The sequence below is a fragment of the Alligator mississippiensis genome, chromosome 11, assembly GCF_030867095.1.
Source record: "Alligator mississippiensis isolate rAllMis1 chromosome 11, rAllMis1, whole genome shotgun sequence".
Lineage (NCBI taxonomy): Eukaryota > Metazoa > Chordata > Crocodylia > Alligatoridae > Alligator > Alligator mississippiensis.
In genome coordinates this window covers 2,946,833-2,965,423 of record NC_081834.1, presented here as the reverse complement: position 1 = coordinate 2,965,423, position 18,591 = coordinate 2,946,833, and the positions used below count along the sequence as shown (strand labels likewise).

At 57.3% G+C, this 18,591-nt stretch overlaps 1 protein-coding gene across 5 annotated transcripts in view; it reads left to right on the top strand.

The window, feature by feature from the left end:
* Positions 1–6,753: 6,753 nt before the first annotated feature.
* The window catches only part of PAQR5 (progestin and adipoQ receptor family member 5), a 39,167-nt gene continuing 27,329 nt past the window's right edge, over positions 6,754–18,591 (top strand). For 2 of the 5 annotated variants that reach the window (XM_059714520.1, XM_059714517.1), the window contains exon 1: positions 13,354–13,509. The gene's annotated coding sequence lies outside the window, so the exon portion shown is untranslated. Of the gene's footprint in view, positions 6,777–13,353; positions 13,510–16,052; positions 16,657–18,194; positions 18,586–18,591 lie in introns of those variants that run through there. The other 3 variants (XM_019477591.2, XM_059714519.1, XM_059714518.1) reach the window with 3 other exon arrangements.

Here is an 18,591-nt window from a genome sequence, read left to right as displayed (position 1 = left end):
GGGCCCGGGGGGATTGCCAGGCACCGGTGTCCAGCCCGCCGAGGCACCCTGCGACGGGGACTCTTTGAAGAGCAGTGCTGGGGCAGGGAGCACAAACCCACTCCCTCCATCACAATGAAGTGGGCTCGTTAAAAACCCCTCCTTGATCCCCAGTGCACACCCAGCCTGGCTGGAAATGCCCGAAGGAAGGCCTGGCCTGGAGCTCTGCCCGCACCGGTGCTGGCTGAGCTGGGAGCCTGCCGGGTGCACCCAGGGGGCGGGGGATGCGGCAGCCTCTGCCAGGGCTGCCCACGTCGGGGCTGGGATGGACGGGACTCAAAGCACAGCCCAAGCTAACTCCCACCCCGCCGGCTGCAGCTGATGTGGCAGGCAGGCCCCTGCTCCGCGCCGGGAAGGGCACCGTTTGTTACCGATGCACGCGGACCGGGTGGGCCAGGACCGGTGCTGGGCGGAGGCTGTTCTGTGCAGGGGGAGCTGGGTGGGGATGCACAAGCCCCGTGCCTTAATCCTCTCCTCTGCCCTTGCGCAAGAGAAAGGCCCGGGTTCAATCTGGGTGCATCGCCCCTGCGGTGGTACCGAGATGCTCTGCCCAGCTGCAGGAAGCCTGTTCGGAGCTAGCACCGGGGCCTCTGCATCCCCTCGTGAGCTTCAAAACCCTGAAAAGGCAAGCGGGAGTGTGCCCTAAGCTAGCTCAGCCCAACACAGGCCTTCATCTTCACTTCCCTGCAAAAGCTCCCAGTGCTGGGGGGCTCCTCCGGGGAGCCTCACCATGCAAAACCCCTGGGACTTCGTGGTGCGTTTGTACAGCACCTCGCACTACCCTGCCTCAGGGCCTGGACACTGGACCTGTTTGCACTGGAGTCATCTCGAGCCATAAGTGACACGAGGATTGGGCGCAGCCAGATGAGCAGCGGGCAGCTATTACGGGGCCTGGTCCCTCTAGAGGGACGGGGACGGGGACCTTGCTGTGAACACACGGCAGCGCTGGGGCACGGCGTATGCAGATCCGCCTGATGCGGGTGTTGCTTGAGCTCCGGTCAGTCCTCGGGTCATTCTCCCCTGCATTCAAGTCATAAGGGGGCGCGTTGTGTGCCCTCTCCCTTCTTACACCGGTACAGACGTGCCGTGCGTCCACAGCACCCGCGTCTGCCAGCCCGTGACGACTCCTCATCCCCTCCCTCTGCTTCCTCTTGCTCTCAAGCCGTTCCCCCAGGCCAGTCTTCCAGCCCTCCTGCTCCCTGGGCCGGGCCCGTGCCAGCTGCAGCAAACGGGTGGAGGATCAGGCTAGCAATGAGCCTGGCCCTGAGATGTTGCATCCACTTCTGAGGGCCGCAGCTGAAAAAGGGATCTCAAAAACCAGAGGCAGGGACAGGGACAAGCTGTGGGAGGGAGCGACTGCAGGGTGGGCGGACGTGCCCGGCACAGACGGGTCGCGGGAGCTGGTTGGTGGGACGGCGGAGCAGTGACTTGATTGCGGTGTATTGCACCTGGAGCGTGGGATTGAGGCATGACCTCTGAATCGACACCCTGGACCTTCAGTGCTGGAGGCTGCAAGGGAGAAAGCACCAGGGGAAAAACCCCGGCCAGACCCTGTTCACGCTCCCTTTCAGCCTCCGCAACAGGAGACGGGGCAAGAGGGACCTAGGTCTGACTCAGGCCATGATTTAGTAGAGATGCAACCCACAAGCAGTGCCGGGGAGCTGCAGCCCGGGCACGTTCAGCCTGGCAGGCAGGCGCAGCTTTGCAAGAGCGCAGGCAACTACCCACTGCAGCAAACTGCCCTGCAAGGCCTGGATTCTCACCTCGGGGAGTTTTCAAGTCCAGATCTGCACGACGCACTTTAGCCCAAAGTTACCGCTGGGTCTGACCGGTGGGTGACTTCTGTCTGTACCCCGATTGCTTTGCAGCGTGCAATGTCGCCGTGGTTAGGTACTTCTGTGCTGCAGTGTCCTGACAGCGGTGGAGCGCAAGCTGGGTGGAAGCTTGTGGACTTGTTATGGTCTTCCACGCGTGTTTCCTGTTTAAAGCAGGCCACGATTCAGCTCTGAGGATGCAAATCCGCTGTTGAAGGAGTTGACGTGGCCGTGTCCACTTGCTCTTTGGAAGTTTTAGGCTCTTCCTCTGGTTTCTGGCATGTTGCTGATACAGTGCATAAGGTGGCAGCGTCCAGTCCTTTTTCTGTTAGCCCAGGGCACGACAGGCCAGCAGCACGGGCTAAAACCCTCGTGTTCTGCCTCCCCTGGCCAGCTGCAGCCCCTCAGTTTGGTCCCTGATCATCAAATTAAGGTAAACAGGACAAGAGATGTTGCTTTCTCATCCAGCCACCGCCAGCCAGGCACCTTTGCCTTGCCTTTCCCCTTCTTGCAGGTAGAGATGGTTCAGGACCCACTTTTCCCAGCTTCCCCGGAGGGGGGTTTTCAGGGAAAGCCGCGGCCGGTGGAGCCAGGGAGCGCAGATGAGCGTGCAGGGCAGCTATTTGTGCAGCGCAGCTGTAACCCCTCCAGCTCTGCCGCTCGGTCCAAGGGGCCTTGCTACACTGCCCGATCAACTGCTTCGTCCACCTTGAGGAAGGAGCATCTCTGGGGCCTTGTTTTAATGTGACCCTTGGGCAGGCCCTTTTGCAAGCAGTTGTGCCCTGGTCTGTGCTATCCTGGGGGCCTCAGGGCAGCTCAGCCAAGCCTTCCCCATGTGTAATGCAGGGCAGCTGGGGGCTCCCTTAGTGCAGCTCGGTGCCTGGAGTCTGCTGGGGAAGAAAAGGCCTTGCCAGGGGTTGTGGGAAATGCTGCTCTGGGGGAAAGGAGCTGCAGTGCTCCTGCTTCTTCCTGCCGGGCCCGGGGCCTGGGACCCGGGACCCGGGGGAGCGCCCTCGAGCAGACACCCGTGTCCCTCTGACCGTGGCTGCAGCTCGGGGGAGGCGGCCGGAGGATGGGCTGAGCAACAGCACCATCTGCAGCCAGCCCGGGGAGGCGCTGCCGGCACGCCTGGAGGACACACACGCTCATGCATGCGCACTCATGCTCATGTACACACACATGCACATGCTTATGCATGCATGCGCACACTCGTGCACACACGCTCATGCACACATTCATGTACATACATGTGCATGCACATGTGTTCACACATTCTCACTTGTGCACGCACACATGCTCATACACACATACATGTGTGCTCATGCTCACTCATACACATGCTCACATGTTCACACATGCTTACGCTCATACACTTGCAGATGCTCACGTGCTCTCAGACGCTTGCACACATGCTCGCTCTTACATTCACATGCTCACAAAGTTGCACACACATACACATGCTTGCTCACTTGATTGCTCACTTACCCGCTCACTCAAACACGTGGCTCGGGGCACCTCACGTAAAACCCGTGGGCAGGGAGCGCGGGGGCACGTGGCGCTGGGCAGCCTCTGCTCCTGGATGCGCCAACGGCCAGCACTTGCAATTCGCAGGCCGCGTCCACCTCCAGCCCCTCTCCTAGCCCTGCCTCCAAGGCCCGTGGCCCAGGCTGAGCTGCAGCAGGTCCCGGGGGGGCGCAGGGCTCTGAGCAGCCAGCAGTGCCTGGAGCCCTGCCCGGGATGTGCTGAGGCTTGGAGCCAGCCGGAGAGGGGGTGCTGCCCAGCTCCCAGCCTGGGGAAACCTTGTGCTTTGCTCTGGTTGCACCGATGCTGCTGGCACAAAGGGGCTGCCAAGGGACCTCGAGCCTGCAAAGGGCCCAGGAAGCCCCTTAGGGCATAGGGGGGTTGCAAGGGGGCTCCAGTGCCTGCTGGAGCGCTGGCTCTGGGTGGCAAACCTGCCGAGTCCCCAGAGCTGCCTGGGGCGGCGGGGGCAGGCTTTGGGGATGCTGCAGCCTCCGCTGGGGACAGGGACACTGCATGGCCTGTCATCCAGGAGGGGTTGGAGGTGACCCGTACCCATGCACATGCTGGTCGGTGCTGCCCTGAGCGTCATCTTCTAGCCCCGGCTCTGCTGTCCCGAGCGCTCCTCCGAGACCGCGGGTTTGTGGTCCCTTGGGATCCAGAGAGCTGCAGATCGAGGCAGCCACGGAGTTCAGCAAAACCACTTTCTCTAAGCAACTTTTTACATCCGCTTCTTCGCTGCTGTCCGGGCCGTGGAGGCCCCTCGTGTTGGACCCTGTACGACCGCGGCCGTAGCTTTGGGGCCGGCAGGCTAGAGATGAGGCAGGAAGGGAGCAAGAGGGTGGGCAGGAGGGAAGAGCTTGACGCTGCACGTCTACGCCGTGGCAGGGTGGTCCGACCCCCGACAACGCAGGTGGTACCCGGCACCAGAATCAGGCCCTGAGGGCTGCATGGCCATGCACTGTGTTGGGATATCAGACCAGGCCCCTTCCATTCACCCATCTAGGGATGCTGTACGGGCTGGTGTGAGAGCAGCCTTGCCACGAGCCTGTAGGCAGCTGAATGAGGGTCTCCACGTTCGCTTGGGAGGGCCTGAAAAAGGAGACGACTTGCCAACGGTTGCAGCCAAGCTGGAATAAGAGCCCAGGAGCCCGGGCTTTGTGCACCAGGTCAGAGTCTATCTTTCGGGAATAGCCTTGGTGGAAAGGTCCCAGTGGTTTCTCAAAGGGAAGTTTCCCTGCGGCAGGCGGCAAAAGGAGACAGGAGCCAAAAAGGCACGAGGAGGAGCGAAAAATTCTCCATTGCTGTCAAAACTGAAGGAAAATGAAAGGGTCCAAACACTCGTTTGGGAAGGAAACGGCCGAAATGTTTTTAAGGAGCAACACGCAGCTGCGTTCCCGCTGGGATGTTTCGTGCCACTTGAATACAAAATGTGCATCGGTACCATCGCTCCTTGTCTCCATTCAGCAAACGCGCGCGGATGCGGTTCTGATGCAGAAGCTGCCCCGGCCGTCCTGAGCGTGGCCCTTCGGGCTGGCGTGAAACTACTGGAGCTGTCAGATACATCCGCGCCCCACGTCCTGCCTCTTGATGGACTGCGCCTTCCTCACCGATGACTTGTTTGGGAGTTGTCAAGGAGGAGTTTGATTGATCGTTGTGCACTTATTTATCCATTAAAGCTATTCAAGAGATTAATTGCATTAATAATCATGCCTGCACATTGTGCTAGGTCAGTGTAGCATTGAAACGCCGAGCTGGATTTGACCGGGCAACCAAGTCTCCGGTGCTGCTGTTTCTGTTCCCCGGCTGGACCAGGCTTCAGAGGTGAGCGCTTATATTTGAGTGTACTGATTTCTGCAAATGTCTTTGGGGATTAGCTTGCAACCTGTTGTCTCTGCTGAGATTCCTGCCAACGAGGGCCGTGGCTGCTTGCTGACAGGGAGGGAGCTCAGCGGGGATGTGAGCAGTGTGAAATGGTTTCTTTATTCAAGCATATCGTCGTGGAAACTTCCCAAAGTTGCAGCCCAAGTCAGGTGCCGGCTGCTTTTCACCTTGAGCCGGCAGCAGGTGAGAGGAAGGGAAACATGCAAAGAATCACCGAGCCGTGGGGCTGGAAGGTCGCAGCAAGTCCAACCCCTGCGTAAGGCAGGATCGGTCCTATCCAAACCACCCCAGACAGTGCAATAATGCGTGTGCATCTCTGCCTGAAGCAGATCGGCCCTGTCCAAACCACCCCACGCAAACCATAATCTAAACTCTCTATGTAAGACGACTGGCACAACACAGACCTAGCGCCCGAACCAGCCGCAGGGCGAGCACAGGGACCGCGGCAGCCACCGTCCTGCCTCTATGCAATGTCAACACGTGCACAAGAGATCCTGGATGGAGGCCATGTCTCTGCTACAGAGGAAGGCAAAACCCCATCCCGTAGTCCGTACCAATCTGACAAGGGGGTACAATTCCTTCCTGACCCCGAACGTGGCATCAATCTGACCCGGGGCAGACGGGCAAGACCGTCTAGCTAGGACCTGATTGGCACAGACCAGTCGAAGTGCCCAACATGGGTTGCAGCCAGCACCCAGCGCCTCTGGAAAGGCTTAAAACCCCCCGACACACGGAGCAGAAAAGGGGGAGCAACCAGCACAGCCCAGAAGCTGGGAAATCTCCATTGTAGAGCATAGACATCACCATCATCCCCGCCCAGTGTCTGTCCTACGTCTGCTCCAACACGTCCGGTGATGGAGAGTGCCCCCACTCCCGCAGGTGTCTAGTCCTACCTCCCTGCTGCCCCTTGTTCATAACTTGCAGCAAAGGCAGCGAGCTCGGCGGGTCTCGCATATGCTTTGGAGGCAGGCATCCTTAGGCAAGGCATCCCCTGGCAGTTGCAGCCCCTTGGGCGTTTCTTGGAGCAACCTGTGACCAGAGGCATTTGCAAGGTCTCGTGCACCTCGGCACTGCCCTTGTGCACCTCGACAGTCCTCTTCCCTGCCTAGCCGTGCCCAGATCCCCATCCTAGGACCGCAGCATGCTGCAGCCGCCCCTCACGATCACGCTTGTAGGTGCAACAGTGATGCACACCAGCCCTCGTGTTAACCCAGGTGCACGACCAGCCCCGCATCTGCACTGAGCTTCCACCCCGCATCTCCAGGCCAGCGGCTCTCCGCCGGGCAGGGACAAGCTGCCTCTCTGCTCCCGGCAGAGGGCAGGGCAGGGTCAGCTGAACGTGCTCCGGCCTTTGCAGGAGCACAATGAATTGCTCCGTGCCTTATCATGTAATCATTCAGGCGTCAGTGCTTTGTATTAATTCTTTCCTGAATCTGTTAACTGGTTGATTTCCCTTTTTCCAGGAAGCGGAGGGAATCGGTTGGGACGAATGTCGAGGGAGAGTCGGTTTCTGCTTGACGGGTAAGTCATTTGGGGGGATTTGCTGTGAATCCGGGGCCTTTGGGATGCTCCTGGTCTTTACGTGCCAGAAGGCGAGGTCCTCTCCTGGGACAGCTTCAGTTGATGGTGCTAAGGGATGCCTTCTGCTAGACCAACCTAGCCGGGGTAGGAGCAGGTGACTGGTGTTGTGGCCGTGTCTGCTTGTGGTGAGCGCAGGGGCTCCAGGCTGCCTTGGTTTTATTAATTTTCAAGTACGGCAGAGGAGACCGGTGCTTTCCCAGGCAGGAGGGCTTGGCCGTTCTCGTCTCCGGGGCTCACGGTGCTTTGCACGGGTAGCTAAGTAGCGTTATCCCCGTTGTACGTGGGGGGAAGCTGAGATGCGGGTCCTGGCGGGGACCTCCTCCGTGTCAGGCAGCAGGTGTTTGGAAGAGCCCGAACTAGCACTCGGGTCTCCTGCCTCTCTCGGCCTCGGGCCGTATCGGCTTGGCCATTCTGCTTCCTTGGGTGTCGCGGCTTTCTCGGGATGCCTGGCGCTGGATTTGCATGGGGTTACACGCAAGGGATGCTAGCAGGACCCCTCGGACTGTGCTACGCCACCAGTAGCATCGCGTCTGCAGAAACACGGATGGGACGGGACGGGACGGGCCAGGCTCTTTGCTGCATGCACAAGGCCTGCAGAGGCTGAGCCTACCATCCCTTGCCATGCTATGCTGGGATCCTGCTTTTCGCTAGCAGGCGGCAGAGCCCTGTCTGCTGTCCCTGCCAGACACGTTGCACTTGGCCCGTTACACCCACGTGCGCTTGAGTCCATGCTGATGCTCTGCCTGGCTCTACTCCACTGAAACGGGTCCTGGTGCAATGGACTGCCTTCCTGCAAAGTAGCTCTGGCAGCACTTGACCATTTAGCTCACCGGTTCCTTTCTCAAGGGAGAAAGGAAACAGTTTGAAATATTACAGCAGGGTCTTTGCAATGATCCCTATTGAATATCTGCATTGTGGGCATCGTGGCTGTGACTGGGAGCCTCGGTCAGGAAAGAGTTGCTCAGGCCACCCAGTCTGAGAGTCCACAGTGGCAATGCAGTGCCCCAGCCCGTAGCCTCGTGCATTGGGAGCAGCCCCAGAGCATCTTCCTGCAGGGCTCCACAGCAAGCCTGGGCATCGCTCTGCAGCATCAGGGTTCAAGCATCTGAAGTCAAGGAGAGCCTTTCCATTGGGTTGAGCGGGGCAGATCCCAAGTGGCATTTGTGTGGTGAGCCCTGGAGTTCAGGTTAGACCTGGAATAGTAAGGTGGAAAAATTAAAAGAACATCCTCAAAGATCCCGGCGTGGGGCTAGTGTCAACTTAGCTCTCCTTTGGTCTCTGCTGTTGGCGACTTTCCTGCTGTCCCAGAATACGCGGGTCCAAAGGACGCTTTGGTCATCGGCAGTGCCTCGCAGTCGAGGGCGATTGTCTTCCGTGATTGCCTTATCCGTGGGTATGAAGATAGCTGGTGAGGCTGGTCTGGGATCGACAGGCGGTTGCAGCTCGGGCACGTGTTTTGCACGGGGTGGCTCCGGGTTCTTCATTCGGTCCACGACACGCTGTTTCTTCCGCTCCCGTTTTTCCGTCTCCTGTTGTCGTTGTGCCGGTTTCAAGGTATTGAGACTCTTCGTCTGTTTGGGGCGGTCCTGGGCAGTCGTCTCTCAGGAGTTGATGTCAATGCTGCATCGTTTCGCGTTGGCCTTGAGGATGTCCTTGAAGCGCTTTCTCTCCCCTTCTCGTGAGCGTACGCCTGGGCTCGGGAGTCTGGAGTCAGATAGCCAGATGACGCAGCCGTCACAGCAAAGTTGAAGTCAGATGAGGGATGCTCGTGGTGTTTGCTTGTGAGAGGACACTAATGTTGGTGCATCTGTCTTCCCGCTGGATTCATAGATTCATAGATTCATAGATGTTAGGGTCGGAAGGGACCTCAATAGATCATCGAGTCCGACCCCCTGCATAAGCAGGAAAGAGTGCTGGGTCTAGATGACCCCAGCTAGATACTCGTCTAACCTCCTCTTGAAGACCCCCAGGGTAGGGGAGAGCACCACCTCCCTTGGGAGCCCGTTCCAGACCTTGGCCACTCGAACTGTGAAGAAGTTCTTCCTCATGTCCAGTCTAAATCTGCTCTCTGCTAGCTTGTGGCCGTTGTTTCTTGTAACCCCGGGGGCGCCTTGGTGAATAAAACCTCACCAATTCCCTTCTGTGCCCCCGTGATGAACTTATAGGCAGCCACAAGGTCACCTCTCAACCTTCTCTTGCGGAGGCTGAAAAGGTCCAGTTTCTCTAGTCTCTCCTCGTAGGGCATGGTCTGCAGGCCCTTAACCACACGAGTGGCCCTTCTCTGGACCCTCTCCAGGTTATCCGCATCCCTCTTGAAGTGTGGCGCCCAGAATTGCACGCAGTACTCCAACTGCGGTCTGACCAACGCCCGATAGAGGGGAAGTATCACCTCCTTGGACCTATTTGTCATGCATCTGCTGATGCACGATAAAGTGCCATTGGCTTTTCTGATGGCTTCGTCACACTGCCGGCTCATGTTCATCTTGGAGTCCACTAGGAAGGGAAGGGTCTTGCACCGGCAGCGTGGCTGGCACTTCTCCAATGACTCGGTGTCTCCTGTACGTTGGCCGTGTCTCAGCTCTGTACGGTAAGGTGGGGACCCCGACTGCTTGATAAACCACGAGCTTGGTTTTGGATCCGATGTTGTCATCTTCAAACCCCCGTCTCCCCAGGCGTCCGAAGGCTGCACGTTGGAGGCGATGTTGGGTTTCATCCAACACGGCCAGTAGCCCCAGAGGCTGCTCGGAGGTTCGAGCGACACTAAGTGTGCCTTGGGAACGGAGGGGAAGTGCAAGCGAAGCCGCGCACTTCTGGACAACGTTTCCTTTTAAAGTAGCGGGGATCTGAGCTGAACGGTGTGTTTTTTTCCAGCCTAGTGGTTAGATCCTGTTGGGATGAGGATGTTCTGCAATGGTAACTGGATAGTTTGCAAACAGTTGCCCTGTCTTACTGGTTTGATAAAAAGCAGGCGCGTGGGGGAAAGCCAAACAGCCCTGAAGGCTCTGAGACTTATCTCGAAGCAAGGCGAGTTGACATCTGCAGCAGTTGAGAGATCCAGGCTAGGAAACCTTTGCAAACAAACAGCTGGCCGGAGCATGCAGGAGCAGCACCGTCAATGGGACAGGGAAGGAAGCACAGAGCTCGTTATGTTAGCATATATTAATCGACTTGGATTACGGTCGTGTCCTGAGGGGTCCTGCTGGGCGGGCTGCTAAACGATGCCAGTTGTTGCACGGTGCCCGGGAGCAGAGAGGCAGGTAGCGGTGTCCTCGTGAAGCCAGGCCTTCAAACCCCTCCTTCCACTTTGTGCACTGCTCTGCTCACGTCCTTGCCCAGCATCGGAGGAAGTGAAAGTTTGTGCCGCGCATGTCTGTGATTTAGTTAGTCTGCAAGGTCTGTAAGCAAAACTGGATGCGACTTTGCCTACCCTTCAAATGCACCTCTCGGTCCTGCAGCCGCTGCCTCTGCCCAGAACAGCGCGGAGTTACACTGGGGAAGTGTAAATTTGCACTAAACCGGTCAGGAGGTGGGAAATGCTGGCTATACCCCGTGTCCTCTCTGGCACGGTGGGAGACGGGCTATCGGGCTAGCTGCAGCTATGACCCCAGGAAAGGGCAGTTCTGCACCGCTGTTCCCAGCGCACAGCACTCCCAGGCACGAAGGGGGAGAGAGGAGGACGGGGAACAGTAGAGTAATTGTGTGCACTTTAGATAATGGAGTGAAATGTGGCTGGGAAAGTCTGACCCACACCTAAGGCAGTCAGTAGAAAGACATGATGGGCTCTGGATCCAGTCCCTAGCAAGCTGAGGCTGGAGCGGGAGAGACTGCGGAGTGATGAGGCTGCAAGGAAGGAAGCTCAATAATTGCCCCTCTAAGCCGTAGTGCACGGAGGTCCCACAGGCTTTGTATAGCAGTGTCCCACCCGCGGCAGAGCCGCTCGTCCACCGTGCAATGCAAACGGAGCAGGGTCTTGGCTTGGCGTGCAAGGGCAGAGCACAGCTGTGCTCCTCGCCCTGCCGCTGGTTTGTTGCCCGGTGATTGTGGGCAACGCGTGGGGCTGTGCCCACCTCTGTAAAGGGGCATCTTGTTATCCCTGCGCATGCCCTATGCAAAACCAAAGCAGAAGCCAGGGTGACATGGTGTAGACCCCGTGACTCCTATTCTTCCTCAGTTGCAACATCAGGAAACGTGCACTTCTTTCCTTTTTTCTCTTCTCCATTTCACTTCTCGTCTCTAATTGGCTCCCATAAATTTGCATTGAGGCCAATTGATCCAGCCCGATGCTCACAGAGGTTTTCTCTAATTGGATTCTATTGAACTCCCTCAGTTCATGTGTCGTTCACTGGATTAAATTAACAAACTGATTAACTCGGCTGGAGATTTGGTGGGCAAAATAGATTTTTGTTAAGTATCTGGTAAGTCGGTGATGGAGGAAGTGGTTGCGGGGAGTCGGATACAGACCAAATGCATCCAAATTAATTTGTTATAGTTATTACAAAAAATGGGTTTCACTAGCCCAGAAATATATAGTGACACACGGCCTGTCTGGTAAGTCACCATCAGCTTTTTGGAGCGACCACCTTCCTCGAACTCATGGGCTAGCACAAGACTTGAGTGACGACCTCCCCGGTGTCAGGGTGCAATGAAAGCACTTCTCAGTTCACTGGAAAATGAAGAAATGATGTTGAGTATGCAACTTTCTGGGAGTTTGTCGGGTGGGAAAGAGTCCCGTTACTGCCCTGACGGCAGACGTTAGAGCTGTCACTAGGATCTGCAAGCTCACGTGTGCACGACTGTGTTTGCGTGTGTAGAAACCACGTGGAAAGCTGCTTTTAATGTGATGCCTTCCCTGAGTTCATAGTCCAGCTCTGCCCTGGACGCTTTCTGTGAGCTGGGGAAAGCCATTTAATTAGTCTCTGCCTCCACTATCCATCTGTAAAATGGGCATAATAATACCTCTCCCCTCCCCACTGAGTGTCTGTTTTCTCTATAAAGAGAGCAAGTGCTTCAGGACAGGACCTGCCTTGTGCTTTGTGCAGCGCCTAGCCCACCGCGGCCCTGATTTCAGCTACAAATTAATAAGATGGTCTGATTGCAGCCACTGAAGTAGATAGAAATGTTTCCAAGAGGCGGTGCTGCTGGGACGGGGTGGGATGTATGAATGCTGAGCAGCGGTGTCGGGCCGGCAAAACAGCTTCTCTAAGGTGCAGGATGGATGCGCGACGCCCAGGAGCAGCTGACCCTGCTGTGCTGGTAGTGGCAGGGAGGGGGAAGAGTGGGATCTTGTGCTTAAATCATTTCTCCAGCACTTGAGAGGAGGGTTCAAAACCCTGCTCTGCCACATGTTTCCTGAACGACCTTGGGCCAGTCCCTTAGTCCCTGCGTGCTTCAGAGCCTGTCTGCAGCCCGGCGTTTTTGTGAGGATACATCCGGTGAGGGCTGGGAAGGACTGCGATACTGCGGTGCCGGGGTCTTAGGGGTGAAATGAGTAGGTGATGGGTTTAAAACTGATACCAGGCAGGTCTTTCTCCCCCAGCAGGCCATGACAGGGTGGACTTGCTCCCACCAGGGCTGTTCCCATACAACCCTTGGCCAGAGCCCCTGGGTGAATGCAGCCGTGCTGGGTACCAGACCTCGTGCCCGCAGCCCCAGTTGGCTGGGCAGCGCTTGGCTGCGGTAGGTAGCAGCGGTGGATGGGGTCAGGAAGGGATTTCCCCTCCTGTTCAGGCTGGTTCGGACATGGGGGGGCAGGGGGGTGCTGCCTTCCTCTGTCGCAGGCTGTGTTGCCCACTGCCAGTATATTTAACCACCGTCGCAGCTGCAGGGTGTTGGTGGTTGTGATCCCGCTGCTGCGCCTGGGGCAGGGGCGGGCGTTTTGTCGGTAGTTTTGCTAAGAGTTTAGACCAGGGGTTTGTCTGGGATGGTTCGGACGGGACTGATCCAGGCCGGGGGTTGGACTCTGACTTCTGCCCCACTGCTCTGTGATACTGTGAGTGGGGTCACGGCCTGGGCCAGTTTGTCCCAGGGGCTCGGGGTGGCTCCGTGGAGGGTGGGAGACATGCCCCTGTGCACCAGCCCCCTGGGGCATGCCCTCCCCTGCCTCGTTCTCCCATTTTGGGGACGGATAAAGCCACGCGCCAGCCCCCGAAACAGGACGCGACGTCCCGGTCCATGTCTGCTCGCAGCACGGGGAAGGACCCCGTCCAGCGACGCTCTGGCGCTGGTCTCACGGGCGCTGACAAGCAGCAGAAGAGACGTGGCAGCCCCGCCGTTCTCCGCTCCAGCCCTCCTGCGGTGGTTGTGCCTCGGAGAGCGCTGCAGGATCCGGCCCTCGTTGCAGCCGCAGCAGTCACAGTCAGGGCCGTAATTACCAGGAGTGGCCTGTCAGGCTAAACCGGGTCGAGATGGGACTTGTTACGCCTGTGCCTGTCTTGGCCAGATCCTCCCTTTTCCTCATATGTGAGGTTTTTTCCCCCTCTCTTCTTCCCCAGACTTTGTTTGGCAGGAGCCTAGGGAGCTCCTCCGCGGATCCAAAGTGCGCCCAGTGCAAAGCCCTGCTCTCCTCCCCTCTTCCAGGCCAGTCAAACAGGGGGAGACGGATTTGTCCAGAACTGATTTTTGGGAGAAGGCCTCATTCTTCTGCTTTTAGCTGAACGGAGCTGGAGCAGCGTCGGTAAGAAGGGAGCATGGCGCTTCGCTGCAGTTTTAGCTTCGGGTTGTCCTGTCCCAGCCCCGAGGTTATGAACCCCTGTGTTTAATGCAACGGGCATCTAAAGCGAGGCCCAAAGGGGTGTTATTTAGGTGCCTGGCTTTGCTTGCCGAAAGGGCAAGGCACCCAGCAGCCTGCATGGCCTCTCGGGGGCTGCGCAGGGTACAATAACAGCAGAATCCAGCTGTGCATGCCACAGTGCTGGCCCTAGGGTTGTTGGGGCCCTGGGCAAGAGTCATTCGGGGCCCCTTAGGGGCTTAATTTTAATGACCTATAAGCAAGCCGGATATTTGTTGCAAACCTTTGGGGCCCCATAAAGTGCGGGACCCCAGGCGGTCACTTGGTGTGCCCTCCCCTAAGGCTGCCACCGCATGCAGAGTGCTGGGCCAGGGCTGTGGTGCACGGGGGATGTCTGAGTCAGTGGCAGAAAAACCATCTGTGCATTTTTTCCCTCCGTTTATCTCTGTCTTTGGAGGGCGACTGAGCAAGAGCGGCTGAACCCAGCTCGCTTTATAGCATCTGCAAATAGACGCAAGGTGCTGGATTGGCAGCTGAGCTGGGGGCAGCGTGAGGGCGCCTCTTGCTTCCAGCCGCTCCCTGCGTCCCCGCGGTACCGGCAGCATGGAGCAGACGAGGATTGTGACCAAGAGTGGTGCATTTTGCTGGGAGCAGCTGGCTTAGAAAGTTGTGTCTTGTCGTGTGCCTGTGGGAGCAAGAGCCGGGGCCGGCTGGCAGGTCGGCACCACGGCGCTCTGATGCTGTCCGAGCATTGCACCGGACCCATGTCGGGAGTGTTTTGCTTCTGTTCCACTTCCAACGTGCCCTGAAAGATGCGTTTTTCCCAGAGCAAGTGGGTTTGTTTGTGCCCGGGTAACGCCGGGCTCTCTCCAGGGAAGCCCCTTGCTCCTGGCTTGCCCGGAGGGCTCGTGCTGTGCCCGTTGCTCATTCACGGGCCGAGCGAGCAAGGCATCCCTCTGGTCTCAGCTTTGCTTCACGGCACTGCTTCTGCGGTGCCAGCAGCTCGGGAAAGCACCGTGCTCAGATGTTTATCGGAGGTAATTTTCCACCAGGTCGAAACTCGTCGTACCGGTTGCTGGCTCGGAGGGAGTGCCTCCGCCGCATCCCACGGGCACTTGGGTTAACACGGAGATGGCTGCCGATGTGTTTACCTGGCAGGAGCAGCTGACTCGAGTCTCTTGGCTCTCTCCGTAAAGGCTCATTACAGCTCTGGGCCTCAATATGGTCTAGGAGTAACGGTCTACCACTTGGCCCTGACTGCCTCGAGCCGTGTTGCTGAGTGTGGGACTGCTGCTGGGAAACAACCTGGTCTAATACACCCCGTATACCCACGCGGGTCGGTCAGGCAGTGGAATCCCCCTTCTCCCCCCACCCTCAAGCTGGAAAACTTATTCTCCGAAGATGCACAAGTAGCCGGTGGAAGAGCTGTTCACAGGCCTAGCGCTCGGGGTACTGGGTTGGGATTCAGGAGATGTGGGGTGGACTTCTTTTGGGACCTTGGCCCAGTCACGTCATGTGTCCTGTCCTGGTTTTGCCTTGGCAGAACGGAGGTCCCTGCTTCACAGGATCCGGGGAGGACCAAAATCCCATTAGTGGCTGTGTTTACATGAGACTAATCTACTGCACAGTAAAGTGTCACCATCTACACGTGCAGGTGCTTATTGTGCAGCAAATTAGTCTGCTGTATAGTAAAGCCAAATAGCATTACTTGCATGTGTAGACGTGCCCAGTAACTGTGAGATGCTTGTGACAGAGCCAGACAAGAAACAAAGCCCGCGGTTGGGGCCTCCATTAGCAGCTGGGACTGGGATCGAGTCTAGCACCGCATAATAAATCTGTTCGCCCTCATCGGCGCAATGTGCGGCCCTGCTGCTGAGTTAGCGAGCCGAAGCTAATTGCGAGGGACCGTCGGGCTGAAGCATTTGATCGGCGTATGTCACCTCCTGTGTAAAAATACCCAGGAATAATTGTCACGTTTTTCGTTAGGCTGTTATTGCGTGGCAGCAGGCTTTATCTTTTCCAGCTCATTTGCCTGGCAGTGGTTCGTGCACCGGAGGAGATGGAAGTGCTGGTGGAATAAATCTAAATCGATGTCTTCAGAGAAGAAAAATGCAACCCGAGAGATGCCTAGAACCAGAAGGGAACATTAGCTTTCCGGACCCGCTGGTGCAAAATGCAGAGCAGCAATGTCTGTCGGGTCTCAAGCACGGACTGGCGTACTCCTAGTGACATGCAATGCCGCTTATCCTATGCCTGTACGGTGGGATTGTGGAGCCAGGTAGTCGGGATGCCCCTGGCAGGCCAGGTTGGCTGGTAGAGGTGCATGGGGTCTCACAAATGAACGGTTCCCGGGACTTTGCACGCGGGTGGGTTTCCCTCCCCCTGTGAGCACACGCAGTTTGAAGAGGAAGCCAGGCAAAAGACACGGCGGCCTGACGAAGCCGTTCCTGAAAGAATCAGGAAATGGGTTAGAGCAGAGGCAGGAGCACGGAAATGGCTTAACATGTGCCGTAAAGCTAATGGCAAGGAGCAGGCAGCGGTCCAGCACCGGCCTTTGCTTTCTGGGCTTCGGGGGAAGAAAACTTTGCTAATAACTGAAAGAGCTTCCAGGGCTCCACTGAATGAAGCGAGCGGAGAAATCCCCACTGACGGCCTTGGGAGTAAAAGCTGAGCCAGAACTGGATGCAGATGTGCTGGCATTCGATGCGGTGCCGACGAGGGGCTTTCCCGTTAAGAGATTTCCTAAGAAACCTCTGCATTGTGCCGAACCGCCGCCAATTCTCCCGGCCCAGAGCGGCGCGGGGGCACTGTGCTCTGTGCAGCGTGCAGCCAGGCAGAGCAGTGGTGGGAGTTCGCCCTGTGCATCGCGTGCGGATAGTTTGATCATGCTCGTCCAAACAGATTAATTGTTTACAGAAGCAAACGCAGGCCCTTGCTCGGGTTTGGCCCAGGAATGTAATCTGTAGGCATCTGTCTGCCTGATGGGACCACAGAATCGCCTACGAGCAGGAAAATGCGTTTCTCAAGGCTCTGGAAAATGCCTCGTGTTGCTGCATAAGTTGGCAAGGATCCTGCCGGGTCGTGGTGCAAAGGGTAAGACTTGCCGTAGCCTCTGGGGTAAACTCTTCAGTCCTGCTCTGCAATTTTGCATTTATTTCTTTGTTTGGCTTGCACAGCTGCCGGGGGTGGGGGTGGCTGCTGCACGCTCGCCGGGGGGAGCTGGCGAGTCTGCCTGCTTGCTCTGGGTGCGCAGGACAGGTGGACCCCCCGTCTTAGCCTGGAGGCAAGTAGAAGGCCTGGTAGACTGGTATCTACATACATGGGAGTGCAAGAGGGATGCTGTAGCTGCGATGACTTAGAAACTGGGTGAGAGGCAAGGGTTTCTGCAGTATTATCTTTGCATTGGTCCAGCTGCCTGGTCGGGGTAGAGTTGGGCAGGCTTTCGACTGCAAGGCGGTCCTCGTCAGGTCTGAGCAGAAGCAGCTAAGCGTAGCATAGCTGCCACCTATACACGTGTATATACACTGTACACACGCACTTATATATACACACACACCCATACACATATGTACCCACACATACACATGCACACATATATACACAGATACACACACATGTACACATATACCCCCACACCCACATATACCCCCCCACACCCACATATACCCCCCACACCTACACACACACTTTGCTTAATGTATAAGGTGCAAATCTGCTGTGCCTCCTCGTTATGCAGAGCAGGCAGCGCCAGGTCTCTGCGGCCGTGGCGGGACCTGGCAGGTCCAGGTCCGGCCGGGAGCTGACCCCAGGAAGGTGGCTGTTGTCCAGCCAGGAGCTAGGGCAGGCCGGAGGGAGGAACCGGGAGAGCAGCTTGGCCTTTGCACCAGCTCCATGCGGCTTTGTTAATCGAGCCAAGCGGCAAGAAGTTTCTTGCCTCCGCACAGCACGTAGCCTTCGTGCCAGAGCCGGGTGGGAAAGGTCACTTGCTTCCGAAGTCGAGCCATGTTCTCAAGGATGCAGAGACGAGGTTTCAGCCTCAGGCACAGTCTGCTTAGGAGCAAAGCCCCGCGGGCCGGCAGTCTCTGCACCCCTACCTTGCCGGCCGGGGCCATGGCACATGTAAGGGGAGAAGGCAGGGCGGCCTGGGTTCGTGTGCCCCCAACCCTGCATGTTCAGGGGACCAGACGGAGCCGTGCTCTGCTCACGAGCTCCCCACATCCCTGCTGGGTCCCTTGCAGTTGGGGTGCACCGTGCAGGGTGTGTGCACGGTCGAGCGGGCCAGGCTTTGCATGCCCTCCTCACCCCTACGCTGGTCATCTTTTCCTCCAGCTCAGTCGGGGAGCCGGCTGGCCCTGCTGTGCTTGTTCTTTCCTAATTGCAAAGCTGACAGTAAGCACCTTGCAAACACGCCCTGTTCTGGAGGTTTGATGGGTGGGACACACGGCACGCCTGGAATTTTAATGCATCTTTAAAATGATCTTTGGTAGCAAAGGCAAGGCTTTTTTGGATGTGATCCACGGGGCTGCGTGCAGAGCTGGTCACAGGCTATTGCTGCATGCCGGGATCCGCACAAATTCGGTGCTGTTAGTGGCAGGGAGGGGAAGAAGTGTGCTATTGTGCTTAAATCACTTTTCCAGCACTTGAGAGGTGGTTTCAAATTCCTGCTCTGCCAAATGTTTCCTGAATGACCTTGGGCAAGTCCCTGAGTCGCTGCGTCCTTCAGAGCCTGCCACCAGCCCAGGGCTTTCGCGAGGATAAATGCGGTGAGGGCTGGGAGGGACGGCAATACGGGGCCATAGGGGGTCCCAAGATGAGGGGACGAATTTAAAACAAACACCAGGAAGTCCTTTTTCACACCGCATGTCATGAAAGGATGGAACTCGTTGCCACTGGTTGTGCTGGATACTGAGTTTAGCTAGATTAAAAAGGGACTGGACACATGCCTGGAGGAAAGGGGCAGCGGTCGCTATGGGAGTGAGGGGCATGGCCTCCAAATCGGATCGTCAAGGCTGGAGGCTGCAGGTGAGA